This window comes from Pteropus alecto, unplaced genomic scaffold, assembly GCF_000325575.1.
Source record: "Pteropus alecto unplaced genomic scaffold, ASM32557v1 scaffold5, whole genome shotgun sequence".
Classification (NCBI taxonomy): Eukaryota; Metazoa; Chordata; class Mammalia; order Chiroptera; family Pteropodidae; genus Pteropus; species Pteropus alecto.
In genome coordinates this window covers 9,721,823-9,733,882 of record NW_006441953.1, presented here as the reverse complement: position 1 = coordinate 9,733,882, position 12,060 = coordinate 9,721,823, and the positions used below count along the sequence as shown (strand labels likewise).

Here is a 12,060-nt window from a genome sequence, read left to right as displayed (position 1 = left end):
GTGATTATACTCTATATTTATTTGTTTCCTGATATTTTTTTCATAACAGACCATCACAGGCATTTTGTTTTATCTAATAAACATAAATTCTAAAAACTGTGTAAAACTATTAGGTGGTATGTACTATAATTTATCAACTTACAGGCTTTCTCATAAAGAACAGCTGATTTCCATTTTTTCCCATTATAAATGACATAGCAGTGAATATCTTTGCGAATAGGAGTTTTGGAGTTTTTCCGTATGTGCTTAGCATTTTTTTTTTTACTATAAATTTCCAAAAGTAGAATGACTAAGTTATGACCAAATTTATTTCTCAGCGGTTTATATCGATTCGTATTTACCTTGCGCTTTTAGCCTGTTTTAAAAAATATTTATACAATGTCAATTATTTGTCATGTTCTTTTACAAAAGCCAATGATACAAATAAGCCATTTAAGTCGACCAGCTTAGAGATAGACTAATAAGGCCACAATCTCTGGGCTGAGCATATACACTAACATCTTGAGTCAAACCGGTGAGGTTGGAGAAGATTTGGCTGCCAGGGCCTTGAATGTGGTGGGAGGAAAAGGGGAGCAAGCAAGCCAGCACTGCGAGTGATCTAGCAATTGGGGTCTGCCTTTTCTGAGCTGATGTGAGACCACAGTCATGTGAAACAACCACCAAGAGATGATAACGACTCAGCAAGAAGACTTGAGCTTGACGAGTGCAAAGTGTGTTGGGCGGGGAAACAAGCTTGCCTCTTGCAGGGCCCTGCTGCCAATTTTCTTGTACAGCTGCAAGCATAAAGGGGCCTGAAATCTGACCCTCCACTGGCCCAAGCAATAAGCCCTATTGCAGATATCAGCCTTGCAGCAGTGGCCTCCCAGAGAAGCAGACTTTTGCAATTTATCCACCCAGAGGTGTCACTTTCGAATTCACACTAAGGCTTTGTGGTGCCAGATGTGACCCTGATAATTCTTCCCACTTAGAAGCTTTAAACTTGACAGAGAGGGAGCAGGAGAGTGCTTAACTGTTGTTTCTCTACAGTCAAGTTTTTATGGAAACTTCCCATCCCTCCATCTGTGAAATTTGCTTAATGGATTTCAGAGACCTGAGCCAAAATGGAAATGACTGGACCCCAAAGGCTGGGGATCCATCCCACTGTGCATTACCTGGGCTACTCCTAAACACCACTAAAACTCCCTTCTAAATTGCTACCCCTTCTCAAATATTCATCTTAATTTAGCTGACCTTGTAGTCTAATGATTATGCCACAAACACTAGATGACAAAAACGTGTATTTGAATTCTGCCTTCACTATGCTATCTGTGTGAGCTTACTTTCTTACTCACCTGCAGTTTCAGATAAAAGCACCTTGTAGGGCTCTTATGAGGATTAAATGAGATGCTGCATATACAATGTCAGGCATGTGTTAAGTGTTTAATGAATGTGAACTTGCACTGCTATTGTGCATTTGAACAATCTTCGTCCTCTTCCCCACCCACTCTGGTCCAATTTTTGGTATGGCATGGGTTTTCTCTTGTGTTTGGAATAGTTTTGTTTGTATTATACAGCCTCGATTCTTGCATCTGCATGCTCAGTGCAGCAAGAATGGGGAGGGGGACTGCTCACTTCTGAAACTCCCAGAATGATTGCCACCTTCATTAGCTTCCTCTCCTTTTTCCTCAAGTTGAATTCTGCACATCTCCTTAGGCATCCAATATTGCTCACCCGCATACACCTCTTTCTCTTCAATTAAAATGAGTAAGTCAAACGGATAAAATGTTCCTGTCAGCACTCACTCAGGTAAATTGGTTCTCAATATTTGAAAGGAGAGAGAGAGGGAATAGAAATGACTTCAGTGCCAGAGTTCTGGCCTAAGAGCCTCCAGCCCTCTGGCAAAAGCATAAGGTGCAGAGCTCCACCCAGTTTTGGGGAGATCCCTCCCTTCCACCATCTGCTTAAAATTAAAATATTGCCATATGGCAAAGAAAGGTTTGAACTTGCCCACTGCTTCTCTCATAGACAGAGGTAAAAGAGGAAAGAAGATTAAATAACAGCCAAACTTTCCTTCCATTCCAAGGAGAAAATTCTAGATTCAAGTCCTGTGATAGAATACAAGAGGCGGTAAGGGCAGGGCGGTGAGAGAACTGGAGTCAGAAGACTTAGTTTCGGTACTGGTTCTGTCCTTCATTTGCTTTATGAGCTTGGGCTAGAACGTTAGTCTTCTGAAAAAGAGTCAGCTTAAGCATAGTGGCCTTGACTGGTGCACTGCCTGAGATGTTGCTTTGCCAAACAAATGTGAATCCAATCAAAGCACTAGATCTAACATCTAGTTTACAGAAAATATAGGGGATGAAAGAAAATGTTCAATGACACCACATGGATATGATCAGCAAAACCAAAATGTGAGAAATTGTACAGGGCGAATGACTTTGTTTCTTCAACAAATGAGTGGCAGGGGGAGAAGGAACCTTATATATTAGAGATTTAAGAGACTCGGCAACCAAATGCAATGTGTAGACTGTTTTTGATTCTAATTCAAATAAACCAGTTGTAAAAATACACTTATGGGACAATCTGAGATATTTGAACAGTGTTTGGACATTTGCTGATTTTAAGAAATTATGTTATTTTCTTTAGAGGTAATGTTGATATTATAGTTATGTTAAGTAAGTCCTTTCTTGGAGAAACATGAAAATATGTACAGATAATAACAGGATGATATGATACAGAAATAATATGTAATTATTATGTGTATTATATAAAATGTTATATATAGTACGTAATATATATATATAATTTTATTACATATTATCCTAAAATAATATGCAATAAACGACATTTCAAAATAATCTAGTGGTGGACCAGTTGGTGGGGGACAGATGATGAAGCAAGATCTGTCTTATGTTGATAATTATTGCAACTGATCAATAGATTTATGTGGGTTCATTTTAATATTCTCTCTAATTTTGTGTATGTTTGGAATGGTCTATGATAAAAAGTTAACGAGCACAAACAAATGTGGGTTTTGTGTTATTGGGCCAATTAAATCTTTGATTCAGTTTCTCCATGAAGACAAAAATAGCACCTGCCTGTAGAATTGTTGCAGGCACAAGGAAATCACTTAGCACAGTGCCCGGCACATAATAAGTGCCCAATCAATGTTAGCTCTCATTATCGATAAAATAAGAGATTTGTACCGATTCATCTCTATGGCTCTTTCCAGTTGAAAGGGTATCTCATTTCAACCTGTTTTTATCACTTCTTAGCCCTCTTTATTTTCTCTCCTACTCCCTGTCCACCTTTCTGGAAACTCTAACTTCCTCTAATGTGCCCCTCCCTCTGCCTGAGGCATCAGGATGCTTTTTAGCTGGGTGGCCAGGTGTCAGTTCCATGAGGCGTGGTAGAGTGATTCCTAGATTGGCAGGTGCAGGTTTCTGATTTCCTCACCTGCTCACTTGCTAGCTGGCTCTTTTTCTAGTAGCTTCCTGTCACCTGAAACGAGAGCTTGAAGCCTGAGGAGGAAGGTAGAAACTCAGGGTGGAGAAGGGTGAGTAGGATGCAGTTACATCCTGACTCCACCACCGCTCCTCAACCTCCCCACCCCTTGACGGTCGGGGAGGAGCGAAGGGTCAGAACGGAAGGTGCTGGTCTCGGCTCCATGCCTCCCTGGCAGTGTGGAGTGGAGCACGACGCTTGACTTCGCCTTCCTCAGTTTCCTCATTTGTAAAAGGAGGACAATAATACCTACGCTTTTGTTAAGAGAGAACAGTAATTAAGAGTCCAACTCTAGAGCTGAACTTCCAAGGTTAAAATCCTCGCTCTGCCTTGTATTAACTGTGTGATCTTGGACCTCTCTGTGACAGTTTCTTTACTGGTACGGTGGGAAAAATCATAGCACCTACTTCATAAGATTGCTGAGAGAATTAAATTGAGCAACACCTGTCACACAGAAGGTACTCGGCGAATGTTGACTGTTGTTACATAGCCATGATTTTGTACGATATACTTTGAGAGACCACTTGGATGCCTGGCACCTCGCAGGCCTTCTATTGGACCCACTGGATTGCCATGCCAGCCCTGGGGTCTACCACCAGGAGCTCGGGCCAGCACTGTCTCCAGTGGATATGTCATAAACCAGGGCCATGCAAGGGAAAACACTGAGTAACACCCTTTTTGTCTTTTTGATATCAGATCTTTCCTTCATGCCAAGGCACCTTTGGGTTAAAATATTTCCAAAGATGAACCCGGGGTGGAATGGAAGAGGGGAAGAGAAAGGAAGGAGAACAGTAGCTTGTGGGTGTCACATTTCGTGTGTGAAGTAAGAGACCCCAGGAAGACCAGTGATGGAGATTCAGTGGGAAACATCCTCACTTCTCCCCAACCTGACAAAGAAAACAAGTGGCCTTCCCTAGCTACCGCCATGCCTCTTATAGGCACCTCGAGGCCATGAGCCTGTGGGTCAGGTCAGCCTTTCCCCATCCCCGTTTGGTGCTTGAAGTGATTGCTTCCCTGGTTGGAGTGGCAGCTTAATGCCTCCAAACTTCCGGCTCTGAATCATTGCTCAGCATTGGACTGAGCCTAAGAATGTGGAAAACGAGACTGGAACCCAAGAAGTCTGGAAAATAAGAACGATGGGAAGCAACAAGAGACCAGAATCACAGAGGCAATAGCCCTGTGGAAAATAGGCCCTTGGTGTGAGCCTGGTGGAGGAGTTTAATGTGGGCACCTCGGAGCTGGAGTCCTCAGTTCTAAATATCACCCCTCAGAATTACAGGCCATGACACTGAGTCACTGGGCTCCTCTAAGGCATCAGATCTGTGTCCTGACCGAGACCGCACACTAACAAATATGCATTTCTACCTGCCCCCTGCTCCCTTGGCTTCCCAGACTGTAGAATTGCAGGCAGGGGAACTTATAAAAACAAACAGCCCTTATGCTCCCTCCTCTGGGTGTTGAGAAAGATCTGGGATGGAATTCGTTTTGTGGGGATTTCCAGGTACCGAATCGTTTGAGCATGTTTGAACTGAGCTTGGCTGTTTTCACCTGCCTGACAAGGGGTAGGCCAAGCCACACCCGGTCGTGCCGAGTCATGGTTCCAAAGTGTTTGTCACATCTTCTCAGCAAAGATGTGGGCCAGATTTAACAGAAACAAAGGTAAAGTGATTGACAACTGCAACACCAAAAGCCCAGCTATAGTGATATACCTTTTAGCTTAGTATATCTCCCAAAGTGTAGGCAAAGAAAAACCTTATTTCTGAGTAAAATAAGCAAGTGATTTTGTATAATCTGGGCATCAGGATCTCAACTCCAATGGTCAGGTATGCATATAAAATGGGAGGGGGCATCAGGGAGCTTAGTCTATAGCACAATAGTTAGACTTTTTTTTTCCGCCTTGGACTTTCTAAAGAAAAAGAAAGGATTTGTTGAAAATGATAGGGTCCACTCTCCATAATGAGAACCATGTTATCTTTAGTACACATGTAGTATATATGCAACAAATTGTAAAACAAGGGTTTCAAACTGCCTCCTACTTTCCATAATATGAAAGTAATATGACACTTCTACAGACTCTGTATGGCTTTGTTCTTGATAGTGGAATAGAAATGTGAGGTTAGCACTTTTGGAAATGGAGAAGACACTAATGGATCTGAAAAGGGATGCTATGGGTTGAATTGTGTCCTTTCAAAAAAGATATGTTAGAATTTTATAAGCGATTTATATCCAGAATATATAGAGAACTCTTAAAACTCAACAACAACAAAAAAACTTAATCCAAAAATGGGCAAAAGGCATGAGTAGACATTTCACCAAAGTATATATACAATTGGACAATAAGCACATGAAAAGTTGCCCATCACTATTCATCAGGGAAATTTAAAGAAAAACTCAATGAGATACTGCTTCATATTCTTCAAGATGGCTACTATCAATAACACAGAAAATAGCAAGTGTTGGTGAGGATGTGGAGAAACTGGAACTCCTGTGCACTGTTGTAGAAATATAAAATGATACAACTACCATGAAAACAAAAATAGCATTACCATATATCCAGCAATTTTACTTCTGGGTATATACCCAACAGAATTAAAAGCAAGATCTCGAAGAGATATTTGTACACCCATGTTCACTGAAGCAGTATTCATACTAGTTAAAATGTGGAAGCAGTCTAAGTGTTCATCCACAGAAAAAAGGATAAGCAAAATGTAATATACATACACACACACATGCACAATGGAATATTATTCAGCCTCAGAAAGGAAAGAAATTCTGCAACATGCTACAACATGGATGAAACTTCAGTATATTATACTAAATAAAATAAGCTGGTCATAAAAAAATACTATATGATTCCACTTATGTGAGGTACTTAAAGTAGTCATAATCATAGAGACAGAAAGTAGAATGGTGGTTGTCAGGAGCTGGGGGAAGGAGAGGAGGGGATTTAATGGGTATAGAGTTTCAGTTTTACAAAATGGAGTTCTGGGTGTGGAAGTGGTGATAATTGCACAATGATATGAATGTATTTAATACCACTTAATGATTCACTTAAAAATGGTTACAATGGTAAATTGTATGTTATGTGCATTTCACCACAATAAAAAATATTGGGGGAAAAAAAGAAAAGTCTTCTCTAAAATTTTATGGTCCCAGGTAAATAGCATGAGAATGAAAAATGTGGACTATATATGCTTTTTAAAATTTCTCACATTTGACTGAGAAAGCTTTATTAATAGTAAGTGGTATTATGCAAAATAACAACAGCAACGACAACAAACCAGAAAATCTTGGCTTTTGGTATTTTCCTTTAAAAAGGTAAAATGTACTAACGGTATGTTCCTATTAATGCTGAGAGTCAGTGGCAAGTTTTAATTCAAACAAATTTTTTAAACATCTAAAAAAAAGATACGTTGGGGTCCTAACCCCCAGTACCTTTGAATGAGACCTTTTTTGCGGATAGGGTCTTTACAAAGGAGATTGAGTTAAAATGAGGTTGTTAGGGTGGGCCCTAATCCAGTATGGCTGGTTCCTCATAAAAAGGGGAGATTCGGACACAGACACACATGGAGTAAAGACGATGTAAAGAGACACAGGGAGAAGGTGACCATCCACAAGCCAAAAAGAGAGGTCTGAAATGGATCCTTCCCTCACAGCGCTCAGAATGGACACATGCTGCTGGCATCTTGGTTCCAGACTTCTAACCTCCGTTACCATGAGACAATAAATTTCTGTTGTTTAAGCCTCCCAGTTGTGGTACTGTGCTATGGCAGCCCTAGAAAAAACAAATACAAGGGACAACAAGTGAGTCTGTGGTGCATCTTTCAGCTGTCTCCTCAAGACCTGCCTGGTCAACAGCATGGAGAATATGGAGAGTGCTGTCTGATCTCTCCTCGTGAAGAATCATCGTAAACCCAGAACTAGGGGGCCAGGGAGACAGTGTCTGCATTTGTTGGTCTGATCTGTGTCCTTTCCTGAGTCTAGAGCAGCTGTGGCCCAGGTGATCTGACTTACTTTTCCTCTCTGGACCTTCCATTTCTTCTCTCTCATCCTGGTGCTTCTGCTCACAGATAGTCCCCTCGTTTCCTCTCCTCAAGTAGCCTGGGCTTGATCTGCTTTCATCTTCTGTGTTCATTCAGCGCACAGTGATGATGAAAAGAATGTGAAACTCCTTTTGTGGAAGAATCCTACGTGGAGATTGCATTGACGATGACCCCTCTGTTTCTAAGACACTACGACACTCACTGGGAATCATCACTAACCACCCTCTGAGCAACATTAACAATCACTGCTTCAACATTTGCCCTACCTACATGTGGGTTTTATTTAGACATCTAAACAGGTTTCTCCCTGTGAAAGCTAGCTGCTTCCATCGGTGGTTGGTATAGAATCCCAGGCTTGACTTGCAGTGGCCACAGCTGGCTCTGGGTTAGTGAGGGACTCAGGTTTATGGAGCAAACTTATCCAGTTGAAGCCTCTATGACTTTAACTCTTGGGGGTTCTCATTTAATCTGTGCTGTTTGCAGATGAGTGCTTGTGTGTGATCTCTGGGCTTCCCAGGCGAGGGTGTGATGGTTTAGCAAATTCCACTCCCACTTCCGGAATACCTGTTCCAAACGTGCTATGTATGCTCTCTTTTTTTGTAAGACTACAAATAAATAATGAGAATATACGGTTGTATTTATTTGTGTTTTCATAAAGAAACATAGGTAAGATAAAAAACAAATAAATAAAAATGATTGCCAACGAAGGAGAGAAGGAAGTGGAGATGGGATAAAAGGGAAGGAGGAGGGAGCAAGACGGCTCAGGGTACTGTGCCTTCGAATTGTGACTTGAATCTTGTAAATGAATTATCCATTCAAAATAAATTTTTAAAAATTTTTTAATTAATTAATTAATTTATTTGTTTATTAGGCAAGGCAACCCTTGGTTGACCTCACAGATTGCAAGGACCTTGTCAGCTTACAATCCCTTATTTTTTTTTTTAATTTATTTTTTACACCTACAGCTCCTGGTCTTCCTAGGTGGTCTCCCATCCAAGTACTAACCAGGCCCGACCCTGCTTAGCTTCCGAGATCAGACGGGGTCGGGCTTGTTCAGGGTAGCATGGCCGTAGACTCAAATAAAATGTTAATTAAAAAATGTACTATCTATTGAAAAGGGCCTCAGAGTCCCATTTTTGTTTATGAATACACCTTACGTAATTTATAAAAAGTTATGTTACCCTATGTTTAAAATGGTGAGAAGTTTGTTTGGCATAAACATGAGTCTATAGAACCTGTCAGTAATAATCCCAGAATGGGCATTGAATGCCAGAGTAGGATGCGGAAAACCTCGACCTCTTTGTTGGGGCTTTGTAGGGAACCAACTGAATGGCTTTGGTGGGCTAATCTCTCACCTTTCTCTTCCTCATCTGCTCGGCTGTGACTCCAGTCTAATTCCACCTCTTCATTGTGCTCCCAGGGTTGTTTCGAGGCTCAAATGTAAACACATTTGGAAAATACCATTATCATCATCCTGACAGTACAGTTCCCAGTTGAACATGGACAACTGGAAACCACTGTATAGTTGGAGGCTGTTGCAAAACATGCAAAGCCTAAAATGAGATCCAGTAAGACCTTTAGCGTATTCGTGTTTGTCTCTGTGGCGCTGTCTATTCACTGGAGTTGCTCCGAGAATGGATGTGGGTCTCCTCACTTTCTGATTGGCACTTGCACCAAGCATTTTGCTAACAGTTGGAGGGGACGTGTAATAAAAACGTGTAGGCAATAGAGGCAAAAACTGGGGTCTTCATCTGGGCCAGGATAGGAGGTCTGGGTCTGTGAACAAAGGAGAAGTTTTAGGAATGCTCGATGATGACTTAAAATTCTTAGGCTTCTAGTCCTTTACCTTAAAAGCACACAAAGTGAAGGAAGAGACAAGACAAATGGTAAGATTTTCGAAAGACGTTTCAAGAATGAGGCAGGAAAAGCAAGAAAATAAACAGCAGATGTGTCCTGACATGTTTTTCTGTTTCCCTTTAGTTTCCCCCCGCCACCCCCTAAAAACATATCTAGGATATCGACTCCTCTTAACAGAAATTTGGAAAGAAAGTTTGACATAATCCTCAGCATTGTAAAACTTCTTTGTGTGGCTGTCACTGGAGTGCTTTTCTTGCATTCCTTCAAGAAGCCAACCTACAATGTGGCAGGCCTGTGAAGCCAGGAAGGGAGGAGGTAATCTGAGAGGAGCTGCAGGGCGGCTCCCCAAGGCGCAGGCGAGGTGGCGGGAGGGGTGGGGGGAGGATCAGCTCCTCCCGGCCTTGTGCTGGGCCCCTCCTGCTGCCACAGGGGAAAAGGAGGAGAGACTTACATTTAAAAAGGCAGGAGGCAATCCACGGCAGAGACCCTAAAATGCCCAGTGAGAATTCTTATTTGTGAGGTCAAATCTAGGTCAAAAGAATTACCTAATCATCTCTGAAAACCCCCTAACTTGGGGGGTCAAGTCACGCTGGCAATACCCCAAATCATTAACTAAATCTAATTTGATCTTTAAAAACTTAACCTAGGAATTTTTTTTTTCTTTTGCCTGAGCCAATTTTTCTGGTGGCATTTCTGTTACTTCCTGTTTGTGACTGAGCTTTCCTTGCTCTACTTCCTTTTTTGGGGTTTATGTTGCCTCGACTACCATTTCCACTCAGATATATGGAAAAGGTACGTGTGTGTGTATATGTGTGTGTATGTGTGTGTGTGTGTGTGTGTTGATTGAAAGAGCAAGAAATAATAACTTACATTAAATCTCTATGTTATAAAATACTTTTCTCATACATTCATATCCTTTTATTTACTTTCCACAGCACTAGGAGTTAAGCAATATCATTATGCCCAAATTACAGATAAACTGAAGCTTAAAACGATAAGTATCTAAGGTCATTCATGAAATAAGGGAGCAAAATATAAATCTGAGTCCCTGATTCTGAATCCAAATCTAAAGTTCTTTTCATTTATTTAACTCTTAGGGAGAAGTCTAAATTTAATTTATTTGGTAAAACTATTCAGGGAGAATTTATTTATTCCGTTTTTATTACAGAGTTTATTCCTGAGACATAAAGAAAAGGCTTAGCTTGGGCCCTTCACCAGAGCGATGACAGAATTCTTAAGGATCTTCTATTTAATTTTTTGGCAACTCCTCGCAGTCCTTGGACATGGCTCTCTCAGGGCCAGGCTGGGCGGTCCGGGTTCCCCCAGCCCAAGGGTGCGTTGCCAGAGGCTGGCAGTAGGGGGAGCATATGTGCAAGAGGAGAAAAGCTGCTGAGGCTTAGGCAGGAAATGTCTGAGACCATGTGTCCTTAACAGGCCTGGGTTGGAAAAGCATTTTTATTTGCTACCGGAGAACTTAGAACCCCACGCCTCTCTGCAAAGATTTGTGCTTACTGGCTTCTAGGGTGAAAAAAACCAACCTCAAGGGGTTACAGAAAGAGGTCACCAATGCCCCCTGGGCTAAAGGAAGTAAAAGCTCCATATTGCCTACAAGGAAGGACCCTAAACTCTAAGACTCTGCAGGTCAGGGAAGGTCTCTGAAGCTTGTGTGTGTGTGTGTGTGTGTGTGTGTGTGTGTGTGTTTTGGGAAGGGGGACAGTGAAGGGGAGGAAGAAGAGACAGGCTTAGACAATGGGCCATCCTGGGTCCAAAGATGGTGCCACCTCTGCCCAAAACCTGCCTGAGAGGACAGGAATTTATTTGTATAGTTGGTAGTAAGAGAACTAAATGTCTACTGCAGGAGGAGAAAGCTGATTTGTCTGTTTTGTTTTGTTTTGGTTTGGTTTGGTTTTGGTTTGTTTTGTTTCACTGTATCTCTGCCTTCCAGAACAGTGCAGGCGGTTGGCTTGGCTCTCAGGTGCCTTTACAAGGCACTCAATTTGACGTGCCTGTTACTTTGTGCTGCCTTTTGACAAGGACCTTGAAGTCAGATGGAAAAAAGAACAAATACCTTTGGTATTTCATGACCCTCAGCCCAGAGTGAGATTGAAGAGAAGCTTCTGAGGCATGCACAAGTTCTGGAATAACTTTGAGTGCTGACGGGTCACTTTTACTCCGGGGTGTAACATTCTCTCATTTTTCCTTTCTGGACCAAAACTGTCATTTTTTAACCTGAGAAAGAAAAATTGCAGCAGGGGAGGTTTCCTGAGCGCTGACTGGCAAGGATTTCTTTCCCAGTGAAACAGAGAAGGAAAGTTGATGTTTGCCTACACTTTGGATTTGTATATAGAAAATAATGAATTTTATCTTTTTAATGGTGTTTCCAATACACACGAAATTTGTACCCTAGTAATTTTCTCCCCCTCCTCCTCCTCCTCTTCCTCCTCTTCCTTCTGGTTTAAAATGTTGACTTCCTAGGGTATTTTTCTAAGCCAGTAGAAAAGATATTAACTAAAACTCCCTGTGGACACCTTTGCTTTCATGCTGTTCTGGGGGTAAAAAAACTTCCTCCACTGTGAATAAGTAAAAAAAAAAAAAAAAAAAAAAAAAAATCAGCTTAATCAAGATGGAAATGGATAAAACGGTGACCTTCTAAGAGTAGATGGCAGTAATGTTATTGGGA

At 41.5% G+C, this 12,060-nt stretch overlaps 1 pseudogene; it reads right to left on the bottom strand.

The window, feature by feature from the left end:
- Positions 1–8,479: 8,479 nt before the first annotated feature.
- LOC112485717 lies at positions 8,480–8,598 on the bottom strand (annotated as a pseudogene).
- Positions 8,599–12,060: the final 3,462 nt, after the last annotated feature.